Source organism: Rhinopithecus roxellana, chromosome 8 (assembly GCF_007565055.1).
Source record: "Rhinopithecus roxellana isolate Shanxi Qingling chromosome 8, ASM756505v1, whole genome shotgun sequence".
Classification (NCBI taxonomy): domain Eukaryota; kingdom Metazoa; phylum Chordata; class Mammalia; order Primates; family Cercopithecidae; genus Rhinopithecus; species Rhinopithecus roxellana.
The window spans coordinates 95,928,394-95,954,566 of NC_044556.1; the positions used below are offsets into that span (position 1 = coordinate 95,928,394).

Sequence of the window (26,173 nt, forward strand, 5' to 3'; positions counted from 1 at the left end):
CAAAGGTTCAGGCAACGGAAGTAGAATATCAGAAGCAAGAAATGGATTTGACGATGAGCCAGGTCATTGCCTTTTCCTGGGGATCTTGCATGCCTGGGAAGGCCAGGAACAGATCCATAGATTCAACCAATCTAGGATCCACTTGGAGAGAGAAGGGGAAGCACTTGACTGGAGCAGGGGCTTGCATAGCCTCTGGTAGCCACTGACAAGACCTCAGCACGGGAGGCCAACCCTCAGTCGCATTGCTGTTCATTTAGTCAAAATGCTGAGCTGTCCAATTAGAAAAAAAGAACTCATTGTCCCTTCTCTCAAGATGCTGACAGGTTCATGGGGGAAATAAAACACCTTCAAGAAAAAGTAAGCATCCTACAAAGTAGTAACACAATTTACACATGAAGTTGTATTTTAAAAAAACCTAATTTTTAGGCCTGGTGAGTTGGCTTATGCCTATAATTCCAATACTTTGGGAGGCCAAGGTGGGAGGATCACTTAAGCCCAGGAGTTTGAGACTAGCCTGGGCAACTTAGTGAGACCCCATGCTACCAAAAAATTAAAAAATTAGCCAGGACTGGTGATTTGCACCTATAGTCCCAGCTACTTGAGGGGCTGAGGTGGGAGGATCATTTCAGCCCAGGAGGTCACAGCTGCAGTGAGCAGTGATCCTGCCACTGCACCCCAGCCTGAGCAACAGAGTGAGTCTGTCTCAAAAAAAAAAAAAAAGAAAAAAAAAGAAAAAAGAAAAAAAACTCTGTTTTTCATAGAGAGCCTACAGACATTTCTTAAGGGGAATCAGTTGTAGTCTAGTTAGGGAATTATGCAAATCCATCAAAGAACTAGATTACTTTTTTTTTTTTTTTTGGGATGGAGTCTGGCTCTTTCGCCTAGGCTGGAGTGCAGTGGTGCAATCTCAGCTCACTGCAACTTCTTCCTCCCGGGTTCAAGTGATTCTCCTGCCTCAGCCTCCCAAGTAGCTGGGACTACAGGCATGCACCACCACACCTGGCTATTTTTTTTTGTATTTTTACTAGAAATGGGGTTTTGCTATGTTGGCCAGGCTGGTCTTGAGCTCCTGATCTCAAGCGATACCCCTGCCTTGGCCTCCCAAAGTGCTGGAATTACAGGCATGAGCCACCGCACCTGGCCTAGATCACTTTTATTAGTACGTGATTTGAAACAGAGCACATGTAGTTCATCTAACCTAGTAGAACATTTCTTTACAGTGTATTACCATTGTAATGCAAATGGCATTTGTAACGCAGAGGGAGAGATTTGACATATTGTTTTACTCTTTGAGATACAGCGTGTTCCTACTGTGGTATTTTTTTACCTTGTTTGGAAACCAGTTAGCACAACTAACCTTGGTCTCATGGAAACTTAAATCACTGTTGGTTAACCCGGGGGCCCAGCCATTGCCTGTACTGATGATTACCTCATGATGATTACATTCTAGTGCAGTGTCTGAATGTCCGAGGTATATTTGGATCACTTTTAACTGAAGACCCAGTCTTTGTTTTTTTTTTCTGAGACAGAGTCTTGTACTGTCACCCCGGGCTGGAGTGCAATGGCACAATCTTGACTCATTGTAACCTCTGCCTCCTGGGTTCAAGAGATTCTTCTGCCTCAGCCTTCCAAGTAGCTAGGATTATAGTCACCCACCACCACACCTGGCTAATTTTTTTTTTTTTTTTTTAGTAGAGATGGGGGTTTCACTATGTTGGCCAGGCTGGTCTCGAACTCCTGACTTCATGATCCACCCACCTCAGCCTCCCAACATGCTGGGATCACAGGCCTGAGCCACCGCGCCAGCCTAGGACCCAGTCATTTAGTGGTCTATACTTCCGTGCAGTTTTTAGCTAAGATAATGCTACAGTGGCCTTCCTTACGGGCATGGTTTTTTATTTTATTTAAAAAGTAACTTTAAAAATTATCGTCCTAAAATCTCATTCTGAATTACTCTTCTGTTGTTCTCAGTGTGCGTAAGAATGTTGCCTTGGGCTTGTTTTGAATCCCCCAGCCAGGACTGGTAGGAACTTTGGAGTTTACTGATTAACAGCAAATGGTGGGAAAGTGCAGAATTTCCCAGAGCCACATGATCTGGTAGCAGGCGCAACAGGAACTCTGTGGTTTGAGCTGTTACATCCCAGAGGCGTGATAGAAACAAAACCTCTTTTTAAATGGGGTTAAGCTAGAAGGTGACAATTAAAATGTTGAGAGAGATTGTTAGGACAGCCACTGTGGGCAAGTAGCGGTGCCCATAGGAGAGACACCAGAAGATGACTAAGGAGGTGTCACAGCCAGGAGCAGAGACCCTGCAGATGGCAACTCACAACAAAGAGAGCGAGGATCAGGTCAAAAGCTCAGGGGGCTGTTCAACGAATTTTGATAAAGGTGATGTGGAGTTCAATCTGAAACCAGGAAGTGGAAGACCTCCCTGTGTCCCCTACAACATTTGTCAACAACGCCTGCCTTTGTGTTAAAACGAGGCCAGAATGGGGAGCAAACTAAAGAACGGGAACCAGTTTCCTCTCTTTGTACCCCAGTTCCCCCTCCTTTGTGTACACCCACCATCCTAAATAGACTCTGGTTCTCAGCGCTAACACCAACAGCATTCATCCTGTAGAGAAACAAATATTGCTCAGAAGGACACAGCCAAAGAATCATCAGAGAGTTGGGAGCCAAGACTCCGAAGTAGCACTTGTGGAAATCAAGTCTACATAAGATAACCCATGCAAATGAGCCTAACAAGGCCAAAATTGAATTTAACATGGATTGTTTTTTCCCATCATAAGGCAGAACTTTGATAGAACAGCAAGCAACTTCGTGATGTGGTTTTAGACACTTAGACCATATAGTGGCCACGATTGGCTGTTGAGTGTTTCTCTCCTTGGGCATTTTTAAAAAAATCACTAAATACTTTATATCGCATAGAATTTTTGTTGTAAACATGTTGAAAGAGCTGTTTTAGAATTAGCTAGACACTGATTTTTTTCCCATTTTTATTTTTTATGTCACTCTTGTGCACAGATTTAGAAAAAGAAAATACAAACAAATCTAATTGGTCAAGGTATTCCTAAACGTTTTTGCATTCAGAGGCTCTTTCATCAATCACCTCCGCCCCCCAACCCTGGCTTTATTGACGTATGATTGACAAATAAAAATTCTACACATTTGGCCAGATACAGTGGCTCCCGCCTGTAATTCCAGCACTTTGGGAGGCCGAGGCGGGCGAATTACCTGAGGTCAGGAATTCAAGATCACCCTGACAACGTGGTGAAACTCCATCTCTACTAAAAATACAAAATTAGTTGGGCATGGTGGTACATGCCTGTAATCCCAGCTACTTGGGGAGGCTGAGGCAGAACAATTGCTTGAACCCGGAAGGTGGAGATTGCAGTGAGCTGAGATCACACCACTGTGCACCAGCCTGGGAAACAAGAGCAAAAAACCTCTGTCTCAAAAAAAAAAAAACAAAATTTGTCACTTTGGGAGGCCAAGGCGGGTGGATCACAAGGTCAAGAGATCGAGACCATCCTGACTAACATGGTGGAACCCCATCTCTACTAAAAATACAAAAATTAGTTGGGCGTGGTGGTGTGTGCCTGTAGTCCCCATTACTTGGGAGGCTGAGGCAGGAGAATCGCTTGGACCCGGGAGGTCAAGATTGCAGTGAGCTGAGATCATGCCACTGCACTCCAGCCTGGCAACAGAGTGAGACTTCATCTCAAAAAAAAAAAAAAAAAAAAAAAAAAAAAAAAAAAAAAAAATTGTACACATTTAAGGTGTACAATGTGAAGTTTTGATCTATGTATACATCGTGAAGTGATTACCACAATCAAGCTAGTCACATATCTATCATGTTTGTTTGTTTATGGTATGAATGCTTAAGATCTATTTTCTTAGCAAAATTTCAAGTATACATTTTTTCCCCTTTTTTTGAGATAGGATCTCACTACGTTGGCCAGGCTGGTTTCAAACTCCTGGGCTCAAGCAATCCTCTACCTCAGCGTCCTGAGTCGTGGGGATTACAGAGGCCACCGTACTCCACAACACATTATTATTAACTGTAGTCACCATGCTGTAAAGTAGGTCTCCAGACCTTGTTCACCTTATAACTGAAATTTTGTACCCTTTAACCAACATCCCCTAGTCCATGGTAACCACCCTACTACTACTCTGTGTTACGGTGAGCTTGACCTGTTTTAGATTCCACACAAGTGAGATGTGCAGTATTTGTCCTTCTGGGTCTGGCTTATTTCACTTAGGATAATGTTCTCCAGGTTCATCAATGTTGTAGATCCGTGGGCATTTTTAGAAGTGAGGGTCTGCCTGTGAAGATTTCCTGGAAGCTTCTGCCCTCTAGTGCCCAGCCTGAGAGGTAGTGTGGCACCATCCCTACTTATCCTTGCTTGCTTCCTCAATTTACTCATCGCAATTCAGCGTGAGAAAATGATAGTCAGCAGGATGGAGCTGAGTAGTCCAAATACATAGCAAATCCTATAAAGATTGATGGAAGAGAAATAGGGAGAATCTAGTTAAATAAACCCAAAAGCATGCACACACCAGTATTTTTTCTTTACCTTTCTCTTGCGCCCTCTGCTTGTAAGTCACCCTCCAGGAGAATTGTGCAGCCAGTCCTCACAGTCCCCCATCACTGGTCATATCCTTAATCTCCCTGCTTGCTTCTGCCCTTCTTTCCAAGCGGAGAATGTGGGTGGTGGGAGCACAGCAGATCTGATTGAAGGCCTCTATGGACTCCAGTAAAAAGCATACCTTCGTATAGGTGGGCTTATATCGGTCATTTATTGTTGTCTAGAAACAGATTTGTATGATGAGAAAAATTATGCACGCTCACTGCAGAAAAGTACAAATTCCCCCACTTATTTATTTCTGCATGCAGATGCTTATTTAACTCAGGCTGAGTAGGTTAAGGTAAGAAATTCTGGAATGGGAAGACAAATCATTGGAGAAGAGGATAGTGGAGCTTCTAAGAGAGTCCAGGTAGGGATCACACCCAGACCCTGCAGTCTTTCCCCTCCTCTGAACGCTGCCCCTTGAAGTGCTTCGGTTTCCCTTCACTCAGAGCATGCGCCTAGTATCACCGTACACATTCACATAGTTCTTTCGGCCTCAAACCTGGGATTGCTTGGGGATCTGAGCACCATGGACTGGACTGGGGTGAGCTGGTGGGTTGGGCTGAATGCGGGCGCTGGGGCCGCTGCCATGGCCAAGCCCTGCCCTGGAGAATAGCTGCCCTAGGCCGACTCAGACGTACGTGCCTCCCCAGCAGCCTGGCTGCATCTGGTATCCTCTTTGACTTCATCTGGCATCTCTGTAACTCGAGGTCAAGCAGAGAAGAATAACCTGTTGAAATAACAAATCCATTAAGTTATTTTTAAATATGGATAAGTAAAAAATAAGAAAACAGAGACGGTTTATAATCCCACCTCCCAGCTAGCCTTTGTGGACATTAAAAAAATTACAGGCACAGCCTTAAAATGTGCATAACAGCATGGGAAGGTCCAAATGAAAAGTCGATAGATTTTCTATCCGCCAGTCCTTCATTTCAAAGCTAACCATTACTATCTCTGGAAAAAAATATTTACGTATATGTATACTTATCTTTTAAAATTTGTAGAACATGGATTTTTTTCCATATTCATTCTGCGGCTGTTTTCTTTTTTCACTTCCTATTTCTCAGAGATATTTATACATTGGCACATCTAGATGTAATTAATACTTCTTAAGAGTGCATAGAATTCCATTTGTAAGGTAGCATAATGTATTTAGCTTATTCCTTACTCATGGATATTAAGGATTTAATTTTCTCACTATAACCACATTGCAATGAACATATGCTTATGTCTATCTTGGAATATTTTTGTTGGTGTAACCTATAGGGTAATTTCATAGGAGTGGAAGTGCCAAGTTCCACAATGTGGAACTACACTTTAAAAAGGTATTGGTAGGCCGGGCGCGGTGGCTCAAGCCTGTAATCCCAGCACTTTGGGAGGCCGAGACGGGCGGATCACGAGGTCAGGAGATCGCGACTCTCCTGGCTAACACGGTGAAACCCGGTCTCTACTAAAAAATACAAAAAACTAGCCGGGCGAGGTGGTGGGCGCCTGTAGTCCCAGCTACTTGGGAGGCTGAGGCAGGAGAATGGCGTAAACCCGGGAGGCGGAGCTTGCAGTGAGCTGAGATCCGGCCACTGCATTCCAGCCTGGGCGACAGAGCAAGACTCCGTCTCAAAAAAAAAAAAAAAAAGGTATTGGTAGATTTTGTCAAATTGCCCATAAAAAAGATCATACAAATTTGGCCGGGCTTAGTGGCTCGTGCCTGTAATCCCAGCAACTTGGGAGGCCGTGATGGGCAGATCACCTGAGGTCAGGAGTTGGAGATCAGCCTGGTCAACATGGCAAAACCCTGTCTCTACTAAAAATACAAAAATTAGCCGGGCGTGGTGGTGGATGCTTGCAATCCCAGCTAATCAGGTGGCTGAGGCAGGAGAATCGCTTGAACCTGGGAGGCAGAGGTTGCAGTGAGCCGAGATCTTGCCATTGCACGCCCAGCCTGGGCAACAGGAGCAAAACTCTGTCTCAAAAAAAAAAAAAAAATCATACAAGTTTATAGTCTCACCACAAAGTGAACAAGGTTGAGCATCTTTTCATATGTAAAATGACCGTTAATATTCTTTTTTCTGTGAATTGCTTATTCATATTCTTTGCTCATTTTTCCATTGGGTTCAGCATTTACTGATTTGGCTGAGCTTGATAAATTAAGAAAGTTAGGCTTTTGTCTTTCATTGTGTTTTGTAGATGTTTTCTCCAATTTGTCCTGTGTGTTTTAACTTTGTGTTTAGTTCTTGTTTTTGTTTGGTTTGGTTTTTGCTGCAGCAGCATTTTTAACATTTCATATGGCAAATTTGGCAGAGTACCTTTAGGCTATCAGCTTTTCTATCTTATTGTGAAAGGCCTTCCCCACTACAAGCTTATAAATCAATTTACCCATGCTTTTTATTTAAAATAACAACAGCAGTAGCCGCCACATTGTTGTTGTTAGGAAAGCCAGATAGTCAATGCAGAAAGTTTATAGAATACACTTAAGAGACAGAAAGAAATGTTATCGTGAAATTGCTAGAGATAGTCACTGTGAATATTTTGTCATAGGAAGTTCCTGTCTTTGATTCTATGTAGTAACTGCTGTATTTTGATGTCATGAATTCTACTTGTTAAATATTTGAGTTATATTTTTAAAAAACAGTTTTATTGAGGTATAATTTATATATCATGAAATTCACCCATTTTAGATGTATAATTCAATGACTTTTAGTAAACTTACATAATTGTGCATTCATCACTACAATCTAAGTCTAGAACCTTTATTTCTTTCACCCTGGAAAGAAGCCGTGTGTCCATTTGCTGTAACTCTCCATTCCCTCCCCTCAGCCTTAGGCAACCACTAATCTACTTCCTGTCTCCATGGATTTGCCTTTTTTGAACATTTTATAGAAATGGAATCATACAATATGTATGTTTTTGTGTGTTTGGCCTCCTTCACTTAATATGAGGTTCATCTATATTGTAGCTGTATCAATAATTCATTGTTTTTATTGCTAAATAGTATTTCATTGAATGGATATGCCACATTTTTGAGTATCCCTTATCAGTGGAAGGACATTTGGATTATGTCCACTTTTCAGCTGTCATGAGTTTTATGCTAGCTATAAACGTTTGTCTACAAGTTTTTATGTGGACGTAGTTTCATTTCTTCTGGGTGTGTATCTAGAAATGGAATTACTGGTTCACATGATAACTTTATGTTAATGTTTGGTTGTATTTTTGAGGAGCTGGGACTGGGATCAATTAATATTGAAAACGTTAACTAGGAAGTGCAGACAGGAGCCTTTAGAGGAAAACCTCCCCAAAAAGGCCAGACCTGTTCAGTGTTTAAAGTTAGAGGACTTTAAAGCTGGGCACGGTGGCTCACGCCTGTAATCCCAGCACTTTGGGAGGGCAAGGGGGGAGGGGGGTGGATCACGAGGCCAGGAGTTCAAGACCAGCCTGGCCACCATGGTGAAACCCTGTCTCTACTAATAATACAAAAATTAGCTGGGTGTGGTGGCACGCGCCTATAGTCCCAGGTACTCGGGAGGCTGAGGCAGAAGAATCGCCTGAACCTGGGAGGTGGAGGTTGCAGTGAGCTGCGATCGTGCCACTGCACTCCAGCCTGGGTGACAGAATGAGACTCCATCTCAAAAAAATAAAAATAAAAATAAAAATAAATAAAAGAGGACTTTTAATAGAGCCGGAGGTTACCTTTGGGTCTTGACCTAACAGAATGTTAGATGTGTTTCTTTTTGTGTGATATCAGTTGAGGCACTAATGTGTAATGGACAAAAATACAAAAATGGGTGTAAGACTGAACCCCACATGGGCAAAACTTAGAAAAGGTCAGGGATAAGGAGATGAGAACAGATGTTTGTACCCCCATGTTCAGAGCAGCATTATTCATTATTCACAATAGCTGAAAGGTAGAAGCAACTCAAGTGTCCACTGATGAATGAATGGAAAAACAAAGTGTGGTCTACCCATCCAATATTCCGTCCTGACACATGCTATAGCATGGTTGAACCTTGAGGATATTGTACTCAGTAGAATAAGCCAGTCACCAAAAGAAATATTGTATGATTCCACTTATATGAGGTTCCTAGAGCAGTCAGATTCATAGAGACAGGAAGTTCAAATGGTAGGTTAGAGTTCATGTTAGAAACTCTGGGTACAGAGTTTCAGTGTGGGAGGATTGAAATAATTTTGGAGATGGTTTAGCCTTTATAGGTGCACAGCAGCATGAATATAGTTAATGCAACCGAGCTATACATTTGAAAATGGTAAAAATGCTAAGTTTTACATCGCATGTAGTACCACGTACAAAGTAATGAAAAAGAGGGGAATTCCAGTATAGCCAGAGGAGGGGTATTTATGCCATGCCCTGTCTCCAGACTCTTCTTCTCCTCCATTCCACCCATGACTAGGGAAAGGGCTTCAGTGGGATTGTCCATGAGCTTGATTTGTGTTTGTTGAAGTTGGGACATGTTCAGAATGGGGTTGGCACCTTAGGAAATGGAGGGGCTAAGAGGCAGGTTCACCAACCAGCAGTGAGGTCTGGAGCGTGCTGTTACCTCTGGAATATCAAGGCCAAGGTCTCTCAATATTTCCTGTCCCCCAGAGTAGGCCCCTCCGTGGGAGAGCTGGCTAGAACCGTTTGTGAGTGCTGCCTGGGAAGCCACTGGGAAGGGTGGAGTCTGCAGCAGCATGAAGCCATGTGGAGTGGACACTGGGGAAAAGCAGCCTGGGGGGTGGAATGTTTTGTTCAAAGCCTGAGAATTAGGTGAGAGGCCTCAGCAATTGGGTAATTAAAAAGAAAACAAAAGCCCATGAAATTGCTTCATGGAAGTAAGAGTTTGCTTTCACTGTGACAAGCCCAGAGTGTAGGGAGCCACCCAGCTAAGTAGAATCCATTGCCCCTCCCCAGGAAGGGCCCCAAACAGCAGCTAGTGGGAGAATGGAGAAGAGAAGAAGATGCCCACACCTTCTTTTCCAAAGCAGGCAGTCTTTAGGCCTCACTTAGCCAAGAAGAGAAGGACTCTGAATGAGGACTGAAGGGTTTGTTAATATCTTGGACGGAACCTGTACAAGTTACTAAACCAATGTTGATTTTATGATCTTAACACTGTAGAACCATCCTTTATCTAAGAGTGAATGCAGAAGTGATGGGATTTGCCCAAGTATCCATCCAGGGATAGGGGAAATTATCTCCATAATTATATTTTGAAGGCACCACGGGAGAATAAACAAAAACAAACAAACAAACAAAAGACAGTTATTGGCTTTGCTACAAAACTGGGTTAGTCAATATACAGATTGTACTCCCAACCCTGTTTCCCCCCAGTATATCTTTATTTTTTTCTACATAAGAACATTTTTTTCCCCAGTGTCTTTGTAAAGACTTTTATTTTTGTGGTCCACATGCTTTAACTTGTGTGTGGAAATAATCTGGACCGAGTCAGAAATCGTGGGTTCTAGTCTGTCTTATAGTCACAGTCTTCGTCTTTATTTTGTTTTAATTAATTTTATTTATTTATTTATTTATTTATTTGACGGAGTCTTACTCTGTCACCAGGCTGAAGTGCAGTGGCACGATCTCAGCTCACTGCAACCTCCACCTCCCGGGTTCAAGAGATTCTCCTGCCTCAGCCTCCCGAGTAGCTGGGACTACAGGCGTGTGCCACCACGCCCAGCTAATTTTTGTATTTTTAGTAGAGACGAGGTTTCACCATGTCGGCCAGAATGGTCTTGATCCCTTGACCTCGTGATCCGCCCCCCCTTGGCCTCCTAAAGTGCTGGGATTACACGTGTGAGCCCCTGGGCCCGGCCTCTTCTTTTTTTTTAATTTAAATTTTTATTTTAAGTTCTGGGGTACATATGCAGGATGTGCAGGGTTGTTACACAGGTAAATGTGTGCCATGGTAGTTTGCTGCACAGATCAACCCATCACCTAGGTATTGAACCCAGCATCCATTAGCTATTTTTTCTAATGCTTTCCCTCCCCCAGTCTCAGTCAAGAAATTCTTAACAGGGGTTGTTGGGTGGAAAGAAATATGTCTCTTGCCATGTGACAATGTTATTATAAAGATTAATATATCAGCACTGGGCTATTTATTTGGGGAGTGAGGTGGAAGGAATAAATGCTACATTTATACCTTTAAAAATTGTTAAATACTCTTCTATTAATGTTTGAGCCTCCTTTCTTATTTGCATTGTACATGAAATAGTCCTTACAAAATGAGTCACTTAATGTGTTGGCACAAATACAGTCTTTCTTAGTCAATGTTCACAGAAACCATTTGGACTTATTTTACTCAAAAAGGGAGTTATTAGAAGGATGCTGGGGAAAGATATCTGGATTCCCGACCCAGGGAGCAAGAAGCCATCAGGAATTCCCAGGCCTCATCTGCTTCATTCTTTTCTTTATATCACTGTAGTTTCAGCCATACACAGAGATCACAATTCCATAGTCCCCAAGAAACAGCTGGGTTAGGGACATAGGTCTCTTAATGTAGAAGGGCTGCCAGGAACTCTGCTAGTGGGTGTATGGGGACAGACCTTGGAGAAAAGGGGTAATTGTGCACTGGATTGACATAAAAGAAGTGTCTGCTATGAAGCTATAGCAGCCTCCCTTATCCATGGGGTATCGATATGTTTCAAGACCCCAATGGATGGCTGAAACCTTAAATACTACTGAACCCTAGACATACTGTGTTTTCCTCTACATACCTATGATACAGTTTAATTTATAAGTTAGGCACAGTAAGAGATGAACAACAATAGCTAATAATGAAATAGAAAGAATTATAACAGTATAGTTTAATAAAAGTTATGTGAATGCCATCTCTTTCTCTCTCAAAATGCTTTGTTGCACTGTCCCAAGAGTAAACTAAAAACCATGGACAGTGAAACTGCAGATAAGCGGCGACTGTTGTTATTTGGAAATGAAGCCGTCATTCATTTCCTTCCTGCCCACCAAAAACCCACTGTATTAGGCCATCCTTGCATTGGAAGAAAGAAATACCTGAGACTGAGTAATTTATAAAGAAAAGAGGTTTAGTTGGCTTATGGTTCTGCAGGCTGTTCAGAAAGCATGGCACCAGCACCTGCTTGGCGTCTAGGGAGTCCTCAGGAAGCTTTCAATCATGGCAGAAGGCAAAGGGGAGGAGGCACATCACACGGTGAAAGCAGGAACAAGTTGGGGTAGGGAGGTGCCACACAATTTTAACCAGATCGCCTGTGAACTGAATGAGAGCTCACTTATCACCAAGGTGATGGCCCAATCCATTCATGAGGGATCTGCTCCTGTGATCCAAATACCGCCTACCGGGCCCCACCTCCAACACTGGGGATTACGTTTCCACCTGAGTTTTGGGTGGGGACAAATACCCAAACTATCTCACTGACCAACCCCTAACTGTGATCACGGCAAATAAACTCCAGTAACAGAAAAAGCAGTCCAATGAAAGATATAACAATTTTTCTATCTCTTCTGAGTTTAGAAAAATGAGCTAGAAATTTGGTGCGTGGATGAGTTCGTCTAAAGTCTTGTATATGCTCAAGAATGTCTTGCCTGTGAGTGTGCTCTATAACATTTAGAGAAACTACAGAGGGAAATTATAATGTCTTTTCCCATGAAAACTATTAGGAAAATGGGGCCGGGCGCAGTGGCTCATGCCTGTAATCACGGCACTTTGGGAGGCCGATGTGGGCAGATCACGAGGTCAGGAGATGGAGACCATCCTGGCTAACACGGTGAAATCCCGTCTCTACTAAAAATACAAAAAATTAGCCGGGCATTGGGGCCGGCGCCTGTAGTCCCAGCTACTTGGGAGGCTGAGGCAGGAGAATGGCGGGAACCCGGGGGGCGGAGCTTGCAGTGAGCCGAGATCCTGCCACTGCACTCCAGCCTGAGCGGCAGAGCGAGACTCCGTCTCAAAATAAAACAAACAAACAAACAAACAAACAAAACCACACAGGAAAATGGATGCCAATTGACTGTATCAAATTTCGTATTTGTAGACTTGGTAGATTTGGAACTCTAAAGTAGATCCTATGAGGAGACAGATAATTCAACAACAACAACAACAACAACAACAAAAAAGTAAAAAAACTCTGTGTCCTAGGTGACTCCATGAAATGTAAGTCAAACACTATGGTATACCATATTTATCTTAACAGAGAAACACTCAGAAGCCTAGCCGGTTTTTTGAGGGAAGAACTATTTGTATAGAAACCTGGAGGTACAAACCATTCAGTAGGAGAATTGTCCTATTATGCCTTTAGCCACATCTCATTTAAAATTTTGAGTAAAGAAAGTTCTAGAGCCTGTAGTAAAAATATTTTTTCAAATGTAAATTCATTTATTCAAATACATTTTATCTACCCTTTCCTTCCATCCGGCACCTTCTCAAGGACCTCTCTATTACAGTATTTTGGGATCTTGAATCAGCTGCTGACCATGGCTCTTAGTTGCATAGAGACCTCCTGTTGTAATGCATTTGCTTGTCGTGGAGCTTAAAATTTATTATTTAGTAACCAAAGATAGACACGGGTTCAGGATCCTGCAGAAATTAAATAAAGGTCCTTGAAAAACTTGGATGTATCCTGCTTATCTTTTCATTGCTCCTTTTCCTGAGTTTTCACTGCTATCTGTATGGGAAAAATATAGCTATATTTTCCTCTTGTATTCTCAAAGGCAAGTACTGAGTATCCCAGATTCACCATTTGACAGGAAGCAGAGTGTCATCACTGTAGGCAGATCTAATACCGATGGAAAAGAGCTGATGTAATTTATATGCTCTCTATGATTTCTGTAAGCCTTTACAGAATTGTTTTATGCTGTAACAGCAGCTGAAGGCAGCTGTATTAAGCAACATTGAACAGAGCAGTAAAATGCATTTCAGACCAGGAGGAATTCAGCCATTCTAGAACATGGTGCCTTCCACAATGAAGGGCAAATCACAATCAAAATAAGGCCCACAAAGTTTACTTCACCTACTGTGTTTGGAACTTTGCCAAACAGCAACTTTAACAGTGACATAGACATATAAATATATAATGTACATGAACAAATGACCAGTAAACTTTGACATCTGGTTTTTATCTTAAGTCTGTTTCTTTGTCTTGTCACTGTGGAAAAAACCCCGGAAAAGTCTTGAAAGCTAATTAGCTCCAAATTTACTTTAGGAATAAAGGGCCAAAGAGTTTTGATGACAAATTTTTCTTTGTTACAGCTGCCAAGCTGGTCTCTGACCCCTCAATTTAATGGAAGTGATTATTTATTTGCACATAAGTCCTTTGTTTTTTTCAATGCAGAACTCTCTTTCCTGGAAATAGGTACCTGGCTTCTAATTCCCATTTGCAAAGAATTTGCTGTCTTAAACAAGCTTCAACATACTGTACTAAACATCTCTTTCAATATATTCCTTTATTAAACGGATTTCTAGGCTTTGTCAGAGGGAATGTATAATAATAATATATGTTGTTTTTTGAGTTTATATTTTCCTTCAAATTAAACAAATTTTTCCTTTAAGACTAATTTCCCACCCAGTTTACATATTCTTAGTGAGTGTGCACGCACACACATACGTACACCTACACACACATACACACACACACTTTCTACATTCTTGTCTTTTTCATTATATTTATGAATATATTATTTTGGTATAGGTGTAAATGAAAAGTTATTCATTTCAGGTTATCATTTATTGTCTATTATTTTGAAAGATCAAAGTTTGACTTAATTCCACTTTATCATAATCACAAAACTTCTGGTGGGCTATCTCATCCTCTTAAAGCAGTTAAATAGCTTTTATATAAATGTGAATATATATATTATATGTACACAAATGTATATATACATACATATTTGAGAAATATATATAATACATATGGCATATATATGAAAGCACTACTGAATCAGACACATTATATACATTTTTCTTTATTTTAGAGCAAAAAGCATTTAGGGGTAAATGTATAGGCTGAAGTTAAAGATGTGGGAACTCAGTAGTCATAAAGTTGCTGGTCTAATGATGTCAATGTCAGTCCTCCAGCCTAATGGGAAAGGTATGGAGAACCCCTTGGCTTTCTTCTCAACAAAACTTGTCTTCTCTTCCTCCTCTGCACACTGTGAGACTTTGTAGGACTTAGAAGGCTGTGTGTGTGAATCAGCCAGGAAATAAATCTCTCTGCTGGGCTTAATCAACCTCTGTTGCCCTTAGGTCTTTGCAGAGGTCCTGGGATTGCAGGTTCTGGACCTAGCCCAAGGAAGCTCAGTTTTTCCTTGCCAAAATTGACGCAAATAACCTCCAGAAGAGGATCACTTTTTCTTTTTTTTTTTTTTAAGAGCATGAATGTACGTGTCACTCATTCTCCCATGTAAACATTGGCATAAATAGCTGATTTTATCCTTGGGGTGGCATAGTCTGTCCTACGACTGCCAAAAGAACCTGGACTCTGCCATGGTAAATAAGCCCCTCATCTTGCCCAAGAAGAAGCACATTTATATGGTTAGAAATGCCTACATTTTATTACAGGCTTAAAATTTGAAACGAAATGTAAACATTGTATTTGGCATAGCTGGGAGTAAATTTACATTGCTAATGGCTTCAAAACAAAAATAAGCTTTACTTAGCAAAGAAAACTTTAATAATTCTATTGAAAATAAATTTTACTGCTATGGCAACTGTAAAACAAAGATAATAAACAAAAGAACCATAGCGTGAAACCATGTCACATTTGTAGGTGCCATGGGCTGAGAGATTAAATCTTTAGTAATTCTTGTGAAAACACAGTGCTTCAGTCAATTTCTGGATCTTACTATCGGCATATACTGTTATGCAGATACATTGTTTTGCTTAGTCTGCTTGCCTTTTAGTGAACTTAGTTATATTCATGTCTAAAAAAAACTGTAAACTTATTATGCATGACTCATTTTTTCATAGTCTTCAAAATGATTTTAAGGATAGATAATGATCTAGTAAACTAATGTTACAATTAACTATTAATCATTGGCTATTTAGATTTATAGTTTCACTTTTGTAGTTTTTGCCTCTATTGACATATTTTCTTAGGATAAATTTCTAGGAAAAAAATTCTTGTGTGAAGGGGTTATTGATATTTGTTTTTCTTTTCTTTCTTTCTTTCTTTTTTTTTTTTTTGAGACAAAGTCTAGCTCTGTCACCCAGGCTGGAGTGCAGTGTTGGCTCACTGCAACCTCTGCCTCCCGGGTTCAAGCAATTCTCCTGCCTCAGCCTCCTGAGTAGCTGGGATTACAGGCGCTAACCATGCCCAGCTAATTTTTGTATTTTTAGTAGAGACAGGGGTTCCACCATGTTGGCCAGGCTGGTCTTGAACTCCTGATCTCAGGCAGTCCGCCCACCTCAGCCTCCCAAAGTGCTGGGATTACAGGCGTGAGCCACCACGCCTGGCCCATTTATTTTTCTTATTTACATATTTTCTTCCTTTGACTTGTTTGCTTGTGTTTGTTCTCAGTTTTTAGAATCATGAAATATTTTGGTCACATAGAAAAATATACAGAAGGCTCTTATTTTATTTTAGACCTTTTCCCCTGTTGTTGAGGCACTTGTGTGAGCTCAAGAAACATCTAATGAATGAAAAGATACTCCTTTGGTGCTTTAGAAATGCGGTTTTGAGATTAAGTCCAATCAATAAGTCTTTATTGAGCATATATTACGCACAACAGCACAGACCAAAGTGCAAAGAGATTCTGGAAATTTTGACTTAATGAGTTAATTCAGTTCCACTAGGGCAGAAGCCCTTGTTCACTTTTCTCCTTCTTGGGTGACAGGTGGGTCTGCGTCACAGCCGCTCTGGAGGAAGAGCTAGCCATCTCTTCCTGTTGTCACCGTTGCCTTGGTAGGACTGGGGTGTATATGGGTGTGTACTTGTCTTTCTTAACTTTTCCCTTTCGAAGATCTTCCTTCTTCATCTTGTCCTGCTCTCCGGAAGGTGAGAGGTTGCTTCTATCATCTCCATTTGTGTGCAGTCTAAAATGGCTACAGGGCAGCCTAAGCAAAGGGGCTGGAGGAGAAGATATTGGCTATTTCAGGAGAAGACCCTGAAGAAATCCCTTCTCCCTAGAGGAAAAATGTCACGGGGAGAGCTCGAGATGGTGATACCCAATAAAGCAGTTTTTAGTCAACTTCTCCCACCTAGTGGCCGTTTCTGAGAGGCTTTTTTCCCCTTTATTTTTAAAAGTATTTTGACAGATGCAGACATTTATATCTATCAATCCATGTTTTCTTAAAAAATGTCAAGATCAAAATAACACAGTGTCACAAAGAGAAGTAATCATTGCAAGAACTAAAACCCAGAGATGCTTTAAGTTGGTTCTTGGGCAACCACTTATATTTTAGTTTGTTTTCTTCAGTCCTATTTGAATTTTTATTGTCACATGTGTATGATACTTTTATAATATATATTTTAAGTTTTTAAATTTATAAAGGTCTTTTAAAAATATAAATAGGGCCGGGCACAGTGGCTCATGCCTGTAATCCCAGCTGAGGTCAGCAGTTCGAGACCAGCCTGGCCAACATGGTGAAACTCCATCTCTACTAAAAATACAAAAAATTAGCTGGGCATGGTGGTGCGTACCTGTAATACCAGCTGTTCAGGAGGCTGAGGCAGGAGAATTGCTTGAACCCGTGAGGCGTAGGTTGCAGTGAGCAGAGATCTTGCCATAGCACTCCAGCCTGGGCAACAGAGTGAGACTCAATGTAAATATATATTTGTACACACACACACACATATATATAAATATACATATATATAAAACAGATATATATATACACACACACCCAAGTTTTGAGGGGTGTTAATTTCTGGCAATCAGTGCAAAAGGAGTATTAAATATGAATGTGAAAAAAGTTTAAAAGGAAAAATTTTAAACGTTTTTCAGATAATCTTATATAACATGGGAAATAAACATTACTTAAAAATTTACTTCATTTGCTCCTACTTCATCAAATCAAACGGTTTCCATTTCTCAGGTTGTTTTCATTCATTGATCAATATGCAAACATAATTTTTCTCTAATATATAACAGTCCATCCAGATTTTCTGACATGGGATCAGAATCTTTAAATGCTTCATTATGGAAACATCGCCATCTACAAAGGGGGCATGAGTGAAATCAGTAGAATTTTCTTTGCTGGAGATCTCTGTTGCCAGAAGGGTGAGTGGGTTTTGTCAGATGAATTGTGTTTTGATGAAACAGTGTAGCTGAAGCCTGGAGCGAACCTTCTGGTACCGCAGAGGGCCCTTCTGTTGTGTAAGTTTTGCAGTAGCACAGATTGCATTCTTAGCTCTGACACAGTCTTTGTGATTTTGAACAAACCTAGGCTTTCAGACTTGATTCCTTGGTGCATTATTTTGCTAGGACTTCCATAGCAAAGTACCACAGACTGTGGCTTAAACAGCAGAAATGTATTGTCTCACAGTTCTGGAGGCTGGAAGTCTGAGATCAAGGTGTTGGCTGGGTTGGTTTCCTCTGAGACCGCTTCTCTTAGTTTTCAGGCAGCTGCTGTCTTGCTGTGTCCTCACGTGGTCCCTCCTCAGTGTGTGTCTGTGTCCTCATCTCCTCTTCTTATACGAATATCAATCGTATTAGATTAGGGTCCACCCTTAATGACCTCATTTTAACCCAATTACCTCCTTAAAGATCCTATTTCTAAATACAGTCACATTCAGAGGCACTGGGGCTTAGGGCTTCAGCACTTGAATTTTGGGGAGTCAAAACTCAGCTCATAGTGCCTGGCTTGGGAACATGGCTAATAATTTTGCCTGGCAATTGTGCAGTTTCAAGGTCATGTTTAGAAAACTCCTGGTGTGATGCCAAGGCACACAGTAGCTGCTCAATGAACAAGCTGTTATTCCTACTTAAGTTTGGATTTCGAACATCAGATTTCCTTAAAGTGAGGAGCCCCTATAACAGAATCCAGGGATTTTAAAAATATTGTATCAAAATGCCATTCAGTCAGCTAGGACCCGAAGCTAATCTATCTCATTGCATCTTCTCTGGCCTTAATGCTGCACAAAGACACTGCATGTACTAAATGCTCCACTTTTAGGAATGCTTAGTTGTCCGGTCTGGGTCCACTTGCTCCAGTTACTCCAGCTCACCCTGGGAGGCAGTAAGCAGTCCCAAGAACTTTAGTTAGGACCATAGTCCTGGAGTCCCCAAGATGTCCAGCTCCATTGCTTACCTCCTAGACATAGTCATGGTATTTAACCTCTTTAAAGCTTCAGTTTCCCAATTTGTGAAATGGGGGTAATTGCATTAGTACTAAATCTGTAGCATTCGTGTGAGAACTGAATAAAATGGTCAAAGTAAAGCCCTTGACATAATGGTAACAGACAACAGGTAAGCTCTTAATTTTTAAAAATGTTTAAAAATTTTTTTGAGACAGGTTCTCACTCTGTGCCCTAGGCAGGAGTGCAGTGGTGCTATCACAACTCACCACAGCCTCGAACTCCTGGGCTCAAGTGATCCTCCCATCTCGGCCTCCCAAGTAGCTGGGACTACAGGTGCTGGCACCATACCTGGCAAATTTCATTGATTTTAATTGTTTGGCAGAGTCTTGTTATGTTGCCCAGGGTTGTCTCAAACTCCCGGGCTCGAGCAATCCTCCCGCCTCATCTTGGTTTCCTGAAATGCAGGGATTAAAATACAAACCACCATGTGTGGCCGGTAAACTCATTACTGTTGGCTTTTATTATGATTTTTATTTGCCTCCCAGTACCTAGGCATCTAATTATAAGAGGAATGCCCTTTCAGAATGCCTGTCATAGTATTGCAGTTAGCGGGGTAGCTCCACTGCATTCCTGAGAAGTGAGGCTTGGGAGGCTGGTATCTCTCCTGCATCCTGCTGCTACCCCATAAAGGAGGAGCCCAGTGGGGCTTGACTCCCAGCCTGCACACCTCCTCCTTTTCCTTGGCTTGCTGACCTTTCTCTTAAGGGCTTTTTCCTCCCTCTGCCTACCCTGGTAATGACTACCCTCTTTTCCATTCTTTTATTTATTTATTTTTTTAATTTTATTTTAGGTTCAGGGGTACATGTAAAAGTTTGTTACATAGGTAAACTTATGCCACAGGGTTTTGTTCTACAGATTATGTCACCAGCTAGGTATTAAGCCCAGTACCCAATAGTCATCTTTTCTACTCCTCTCCCTCCACCCACCCTCCACCCTCAAGTAGACCCCAGTGTCTGTTGTTTCCTCCTTTGTGTTCGTAAGTTCTTATAATTTAGCTCCCGCTTATAAGTGACAACATGTGGTATTTGGTTTTCTGTTCCTGTATGATTTTACTAAGGACAATGACCTCTAGCGTCATCCATGTTCCTGCAGAAGACATGATCTTGTTCTGTTTTACGGCTGCTTAGTATTCCATGGTGTATACGTACCACGTTTTCTTGATCTAATCTGTCATTGATGGGCATTCAGGTTGATTCTATGTATTTGCTATTGTGAATAGTGCTGCAGTGAACATTCGTGTGCATGTGTCTTTATGATAGAACGATTTATATTCCTCTGGGTATACACCCAGTAATGGGATTGCTGGGTCAAATGGTAGTTCTGCTTTTAGCTCTTTGAGTAATTGCCATACTGCTTTCCATAATAGTTGAACTACTTTACACTCCCACCAACAGTGTATAAATGTTCCCTTTTCTCTGCAACCTAGCAGCATCTGTTATTTTCTGACTTTTTAATAATAAGCATTCTAACTGGTGTGAGGTGATATCTCACTGTGGTTTGAATTTGCATTTCTCTAATAATTAGTGGCATTGAGCTTTCATATGCTTGTTGGCCGCATGTATGTTTTCTTTTGAAAAGTGTCTGTTCATGTCCTTTGCCCACTTTTTAACGGGGTTGTCTTTCCTTGTAAATTTAAGTTCCTTACAGATGCTCGATATGAGACCATTGTCAGATGCATAGTTTGCCAGTATTTTTTCCCATGTGTATGTTGTCCGTTTACTCTGTTGGTAGATTCTCTTGCTGTGCAGAAGCTCTTAAGTTTAATTAGATGCCACTTGTCAATTTTTGCCTTTGTTGCAATTGCTTTTGGTATCTTTGTCATGAAATCTTTGCCCATTCTTTTTTTTTTTTTTTTTTTTTTTTTTTTTTTTTTTTGCAGACAAAGTCTCACTCTGTCACCCAGGCTGGAGTGCACTGGCATAATCTCGGCTCACTGCAACCTCCCCCTCCTGGGTTCAAGCAATTCTCCTGCCTCAGCCTCTGGAGAAGCTGGGACTACAGGCGCACACTGCCACACCCAGCTAAGTTTTTGTATTTTAGTAGAGATGGAGTTTCACCATGTTGCCCAGGCTGGTCTCAAACTCCTGAGCTCAGGCAATCCACCTGCCTCGGCCTCCCAAAGTGCTGGGATTACAGGTGTGAGCCACCGTGCCCAGCCTCTCTGTCCATTCTCATGTCCTGAAGGGTATTGCCTAGGTTGTCTTGTGGGATTTTTATAGTTTCGGGTTTTGCATTTAAGTCTTTAATCCATTGTGAATTGATTTTTGTACATGGTGTAATGAAGGGGTATTAAGCCCAGCTTCAATCTTCTGCGTGTGGCTAGCCAGTTATCCAAGCACCATTTATTGAATAGGAAGTCTTTTCCCCATTGATTGTCTTTGTCTAGTTTGTTGAAGATCAGATGTCTGTAGGCATGCAGCATTATTTCTGGGCTCTCTGTTTTGTTCCATTGATCTATGTGCCTGTTTTTGTAGCAGTAGCATGCTGTTTTGGTTACCATAACCCTGTAGTATAGTTTGAAGTCGGGAAGCATAATTTCACCAGCTTTGTTCTTTTTGCTTAGGATTGCCTTGGCTATTCAGGCTCTTTTTTGGTTCCATATTATTATTATTATTATTATTATTATTATTATTTTCAGAGTCTCACTCTGTCACCCAGGCTGGAATGCAGTGTCACAATCTTGGCTCACAGCAACTTCTGCCTCCTGGTTTCAAGTGATTCTCTTGCCTCAGCCTCCCAAGTAGCTGGGATTACAGGTGCCTGCCACTATACCTGGCTAATTTTTGTAATTTTAGTAGAGACAGGATTTCACCATGTTGGCCAGACTGGTCTCGAACTCCTGACCTCAGGTGATCCACCCGCCTCAGCCTCCCAAAGTGTTGGGATTATAGGCATTAGGCACTGCACCTGACCCCATATTAATTTTAAAGTAGTTTCTTTTTTCTAGTTCTGTGAAGAATGTCATTGGTAGTTTGATAAGAATAGCATTGAATCTGTACGTTGCTTTGGATTGTATGGCCATTTTAATAATATTGATTTTTCCTATCCATGGGCATGGGATGTTTTTCCATTTGTTTGTGTCTTCTCTGATTTCTTTGAGCAGTGTTGGAGATCTCTCACTTCCCTGGTTAGTTGTATACCTAGGTATATTATTCTTTTTTTGTGGCAATTGTGAATGGTATTGCCTTTCTGATTTAGCTCTCAGCTTGACTGTTGTTGGTTTATAGGAATGCCAGTGATTTTTGTACATTGACTTTGTATCCTGAAACTTTGCTGAAGTTATCAGCTGAAGGAGCTTTTGGGCTGAGACTCTCTGCCTAGTTGTAATCATGTTACAGTATCTGAAAGAACCTTCTCTTGGCCGGGCGCAGTGGCTCACACCTGTAATCCCAGCACTTTGGGAGGCCAAGGCAGGTGGATCACCTGAGGTGAGGAGCTTGAGACCAGCCTGGCCAACATGGTGAAACCCCGTCTCTACAAAAAAAAAAAAAAAAAAAAAAAATTAACTGGGCATGGTGGCAGGTGCCTGTAATCCCAGCTACTCAGGAGGCTGAGGTAGGAGAATCTCTTGAACGCAGGAGGTAGAGGTTGCAGTGAGCAGAGATCACGCCACTGTACTCCAGCCTAGGTGACAAGAGCAAAACTCCATCTCAAAAAAAAAAAAAAAAAAAGAATCTTCTCTTTCTCTTGCTTTCCATTGACAATTCCTCCCCACACTTTTCCTCCCTTCTCTGCAAAACTTCTTGAAAGTGTAGCCAGTATGCTGGACATTTGCTTCTCTGCCATTCATATCCTCCGTAGCACCTTCACCTTTTTGTCCTGCTCCTGGAGTTCTACCTGAAACAGCTCCCTTGAAGCAATTCTTCTCTTTTGCCTTCTTACTTGTTCTGTCTTTGCAGTTCTTGTTGCCCAATATCTTCCCCCTGCCACCCACTTTTTGTGTGTGTGTGTGTGTGTGTGTGTGTGTGTGTGTGTGACAGGTTCTGACTCTGTTGCCCAGGCTGGAGTGCAGTGGCGTGATCACAGCTGACTGCAGCTTTAACCTCCTGGGTTTGAGCAATTCTCCCATCTCAGCCTCCCGAGTAACCGAGACCACAGGTACATGCCACTGAGGCAGGCTAATTTTTATTTTTATTTTTTGCAGAGATGGGGTCTCCCTACATTGTCCATGTTGTTCTCGAACTTTTGACCTCAAGCAATCCTCCTGCCTCAGACTCTCAAAGCCATAGTGCCCAGTCCCACATCTCCTTTTTGAAGCTATTTTTGTCTGGTTTTCATGACTTTGCTCTGGATTGTCACAAGACTAGTAAACTTGCGCAGATGTCTCTAAGTCTCTAACTTGATACTACACTTCCAGAGTGTGGCAGGACCTGGGACATGAACCCAGCTTAGACACGGGGAGGAAGTTGGTGTGAAGAAGGGAATGGGCACAATTGGAGCCAGGGGCCTGATTGGGAAGACTTCCTGGGAGTGCTGCCTTCCCTCTGTTCTGCTTCTCTTCCCATCTCTTACATCTTTTTCTTGCTTCCCTTTCTGGTCCCACTCCTTAAAGGTGGTAGGACCCAAGTTTCAGTGTTCTGTTCCCCTTCAACCTTCTTATCCCTCCTAACGCTTCAATGATCATATCTACACAGATAACTGTCTCTTGACCTTTCTCCTGACCATCAGTGCATCATCTCCTATGACTTGCTAGGGACTTCCAACCACGTCCAGCCCACATCTCAAACCTAACTTTATGGGTGCCATTATTTCTTCTTTTTTTTTTTTTTTTTTTTTTTTTTTTTTTTTTTTTTTTTTTTTTTGAGACGGAGTCTCGCTCTGTCTCCCGGGCTGGAGTGCAGTGGCCGGATCTCAGCTCACTGCAAGCTCCGCCTCCCGGGTTTACGCCATTCTCCTGCCTCAGCCTCCCGAGTAGCTGGGACTACAGGCGCCCGCCATCTCGCCCGGCTAATTTTTTGTATTTTTTAGTAGAGACGGGGTTTCACCGTGTTAGCCAGGATGGTCTCGATCTCCTGACCTCGTGATCCGCCCGTCTCGGCCTCCCAAAGTGCTGGGATTACAGGCTTGAGCCACCGCGCCCGGCCCATTATTTCTTCTTACTGCCTTGCACTGTGGTCCTTTCCTCTCAATTCCTTCCACTCCATCTTCCTTCCACTTTCCCACCACCTCTCTCCTGCCTTCCCACTTCCAGTCCTCCCAATCTGTGCCTGGGCTCCTCATCCTGCTGCCTCTCTTTTCCCTCGGGGTCATCTTGCCCCCAAAGCCTACTTGGTTCAGATTCCCCGCGGCTTCAGAATCTTTAATGGCTCCTTGGTGGTGGTGAGAAAAAAGCTCAACCCCTTAGTTAGCCTGGCATTAGAGGCCCTTCACAACCTGGCCTTCACCTTCATCTCTGAAGTCACCTCCTCTGGATTCTCGCCAAGATGAGCTGTCAGCTGCAGGTTGAGGGTTCTGTTAGACAAGCCATGTGGCTTGACTCTCAATTTTCCTCCTGCCTGAGAGACTCTCCCTGTCTTCTCTCCTCTTTGACAAAGACCAACTGAGCCCATAGTGGTTTTCTGCCTCCTCCAAAGTTCTAAATAACTTAAAAAACGTGTCTCTGTGGACTCCCCAAAGAGCCAAGATCCCTGCAGGCAGAACCTGTATTTTATTTGGGTGCAGACAGTTTGCTGGGCAATCCAGTCCTGCTGGTTGCACTGCCAGTTACTAGCCATGCTGTGGGCACCCTTCTGCATCTCAGCTTCTTTGGTTTATTATAAAATTGGAATGATTCCTTCCTGTTTTCCCAAAATGTTGGTTGTAATAATCAAAAGAGCGAATGGATGAGAAAATGCTTTGAAACTCTAATAATAAGCAATGTCAGCTATTGTCAATTTTCCTTTCCAATCCCTGGCTTGTCTGTCTATCCGTATCCCTCTTTCATACTATAAACAATCAAGTGTAAAGCAGACTTCTCAGCTTTAAGCTTTGCCTGGAAAGAACAATGGCAAAGGAATATCACTCCTTAAGCCCCAGGACATAAGAAGATTACCAGCTGGGCACAGGGAGCTGGGATCCTTCTGCCAGGCTGCTCAGATGATGGGTGCCCGGAGGAGCAGGTACTTACCATCTGTCAAGGCATCTGGCTCATGCTCAAGAATGCAGCTCAGTTTCTCAGCTGACAACATACATCTGACCCAAGGTGTGAAGCTCAGGATCTCAGACATGTGTGATCCAGGATGATTCATTTCCCTGTATGGTCCTGTGAGAACACGTTCGCCTTACGCATTTTCTATTACTATCACGGCTGTCAGTGCAATGCAGATATTTAGTCTCTGCTCACTCTATTCGCCACCACTGCCAAATGGCTGATGCTGCTGAGGGCTTTTCTCAAACTGGCAGGTGTGTTCTCCTTATCACTTGTCTCACGTGTGTTTCATTTCCCCTTCTCTATTTCTCCAAGGTTAGGATTAAAAAGAACATATTTATTTATTTATGACTTTATTTAGATATGTACAGTGCTGGATGGCGTGCAAGCCAATTTCATAGACTTATTCTTAGTTTGTCCTTATTCCTGTGAAGTTCACAGCCCTAAAATTTAAAATGTGAGGAATTGCAGGAAGTAGAAGAAATAATTGCACCTGGTATCCTGAACCATGTCACTGCAGACCTGCTTACCTACTGCCTTATCACATGTCCTCTGTTACGTGTGAGCCAGTCTCATCTATTCAAGTAGCATGTTATTTTTTTTTGAATTGATAGACTATTATTTCTTTTTATAGAGACAGAGTCTCTTTATATTGCCTAGGCTGGTCTTCTGGACACAAAGGATCCTCCTGCCTTGGCCTCCCAAAGTGCAGGGATTACAGGCGTGAACCACCATGCCCGTGCCTGACCAATAGACTTTTTTTTTTTTTCTTTTTTGAGATGGAGTTTTGCTCTTGTTGCCCAAGTTGGAGTGCAATGGCATGATCTCGGCTCACCACAACCTCCACCTCCTGGGTTAACTATATTTAAGAACAGCTTTAGGTTTGCAGAAAAACTGAACAGAAAGTATAGAGTTCCTGTATACTCCCTCCCCTTCCCCACAGCTTCCTCTATTATTAACATCTTGCATTGGGTTGCACATTTGTTACAACTGATGAGCTAATATTTATACATTACTATAAACTGAGGTCCATAGTTTACATTAGGGTTCACTCTTTGTGTTGTACATTCAATGGGTTTTGCCAAATACATAATGTCATGTATCCACTGTTACAGTATCCTGCTGAATGATTTCACTGCCCTAATAATCCCCTGCGCTC

At 42.1% G+C, this 26,173-nt stretch overlaps 1 long non-coding RNA gene across 1 annotated transcript; it reads right to left on the minus strand.

The window, feature by feature from the left end:
- Nucleotides 1–4,852: 4,852 nt before the first annotated feature.
- Nucleotides 4,853–25,211, minus strand: LOC104670719. Its single transcript, XR_749175.2, has 2 exons — nt 24,994–25,211; nt 4,853–5,361 (listed from the first exon to the last, which is right to left on the minus strand). It is a non-coding gene; the product is annotated as an uncharacterized LOC104670719 (long non-coding RNA).
- Between the last annotated feature and the right edge of the window lie 962 nt (nt 25,212–26,173).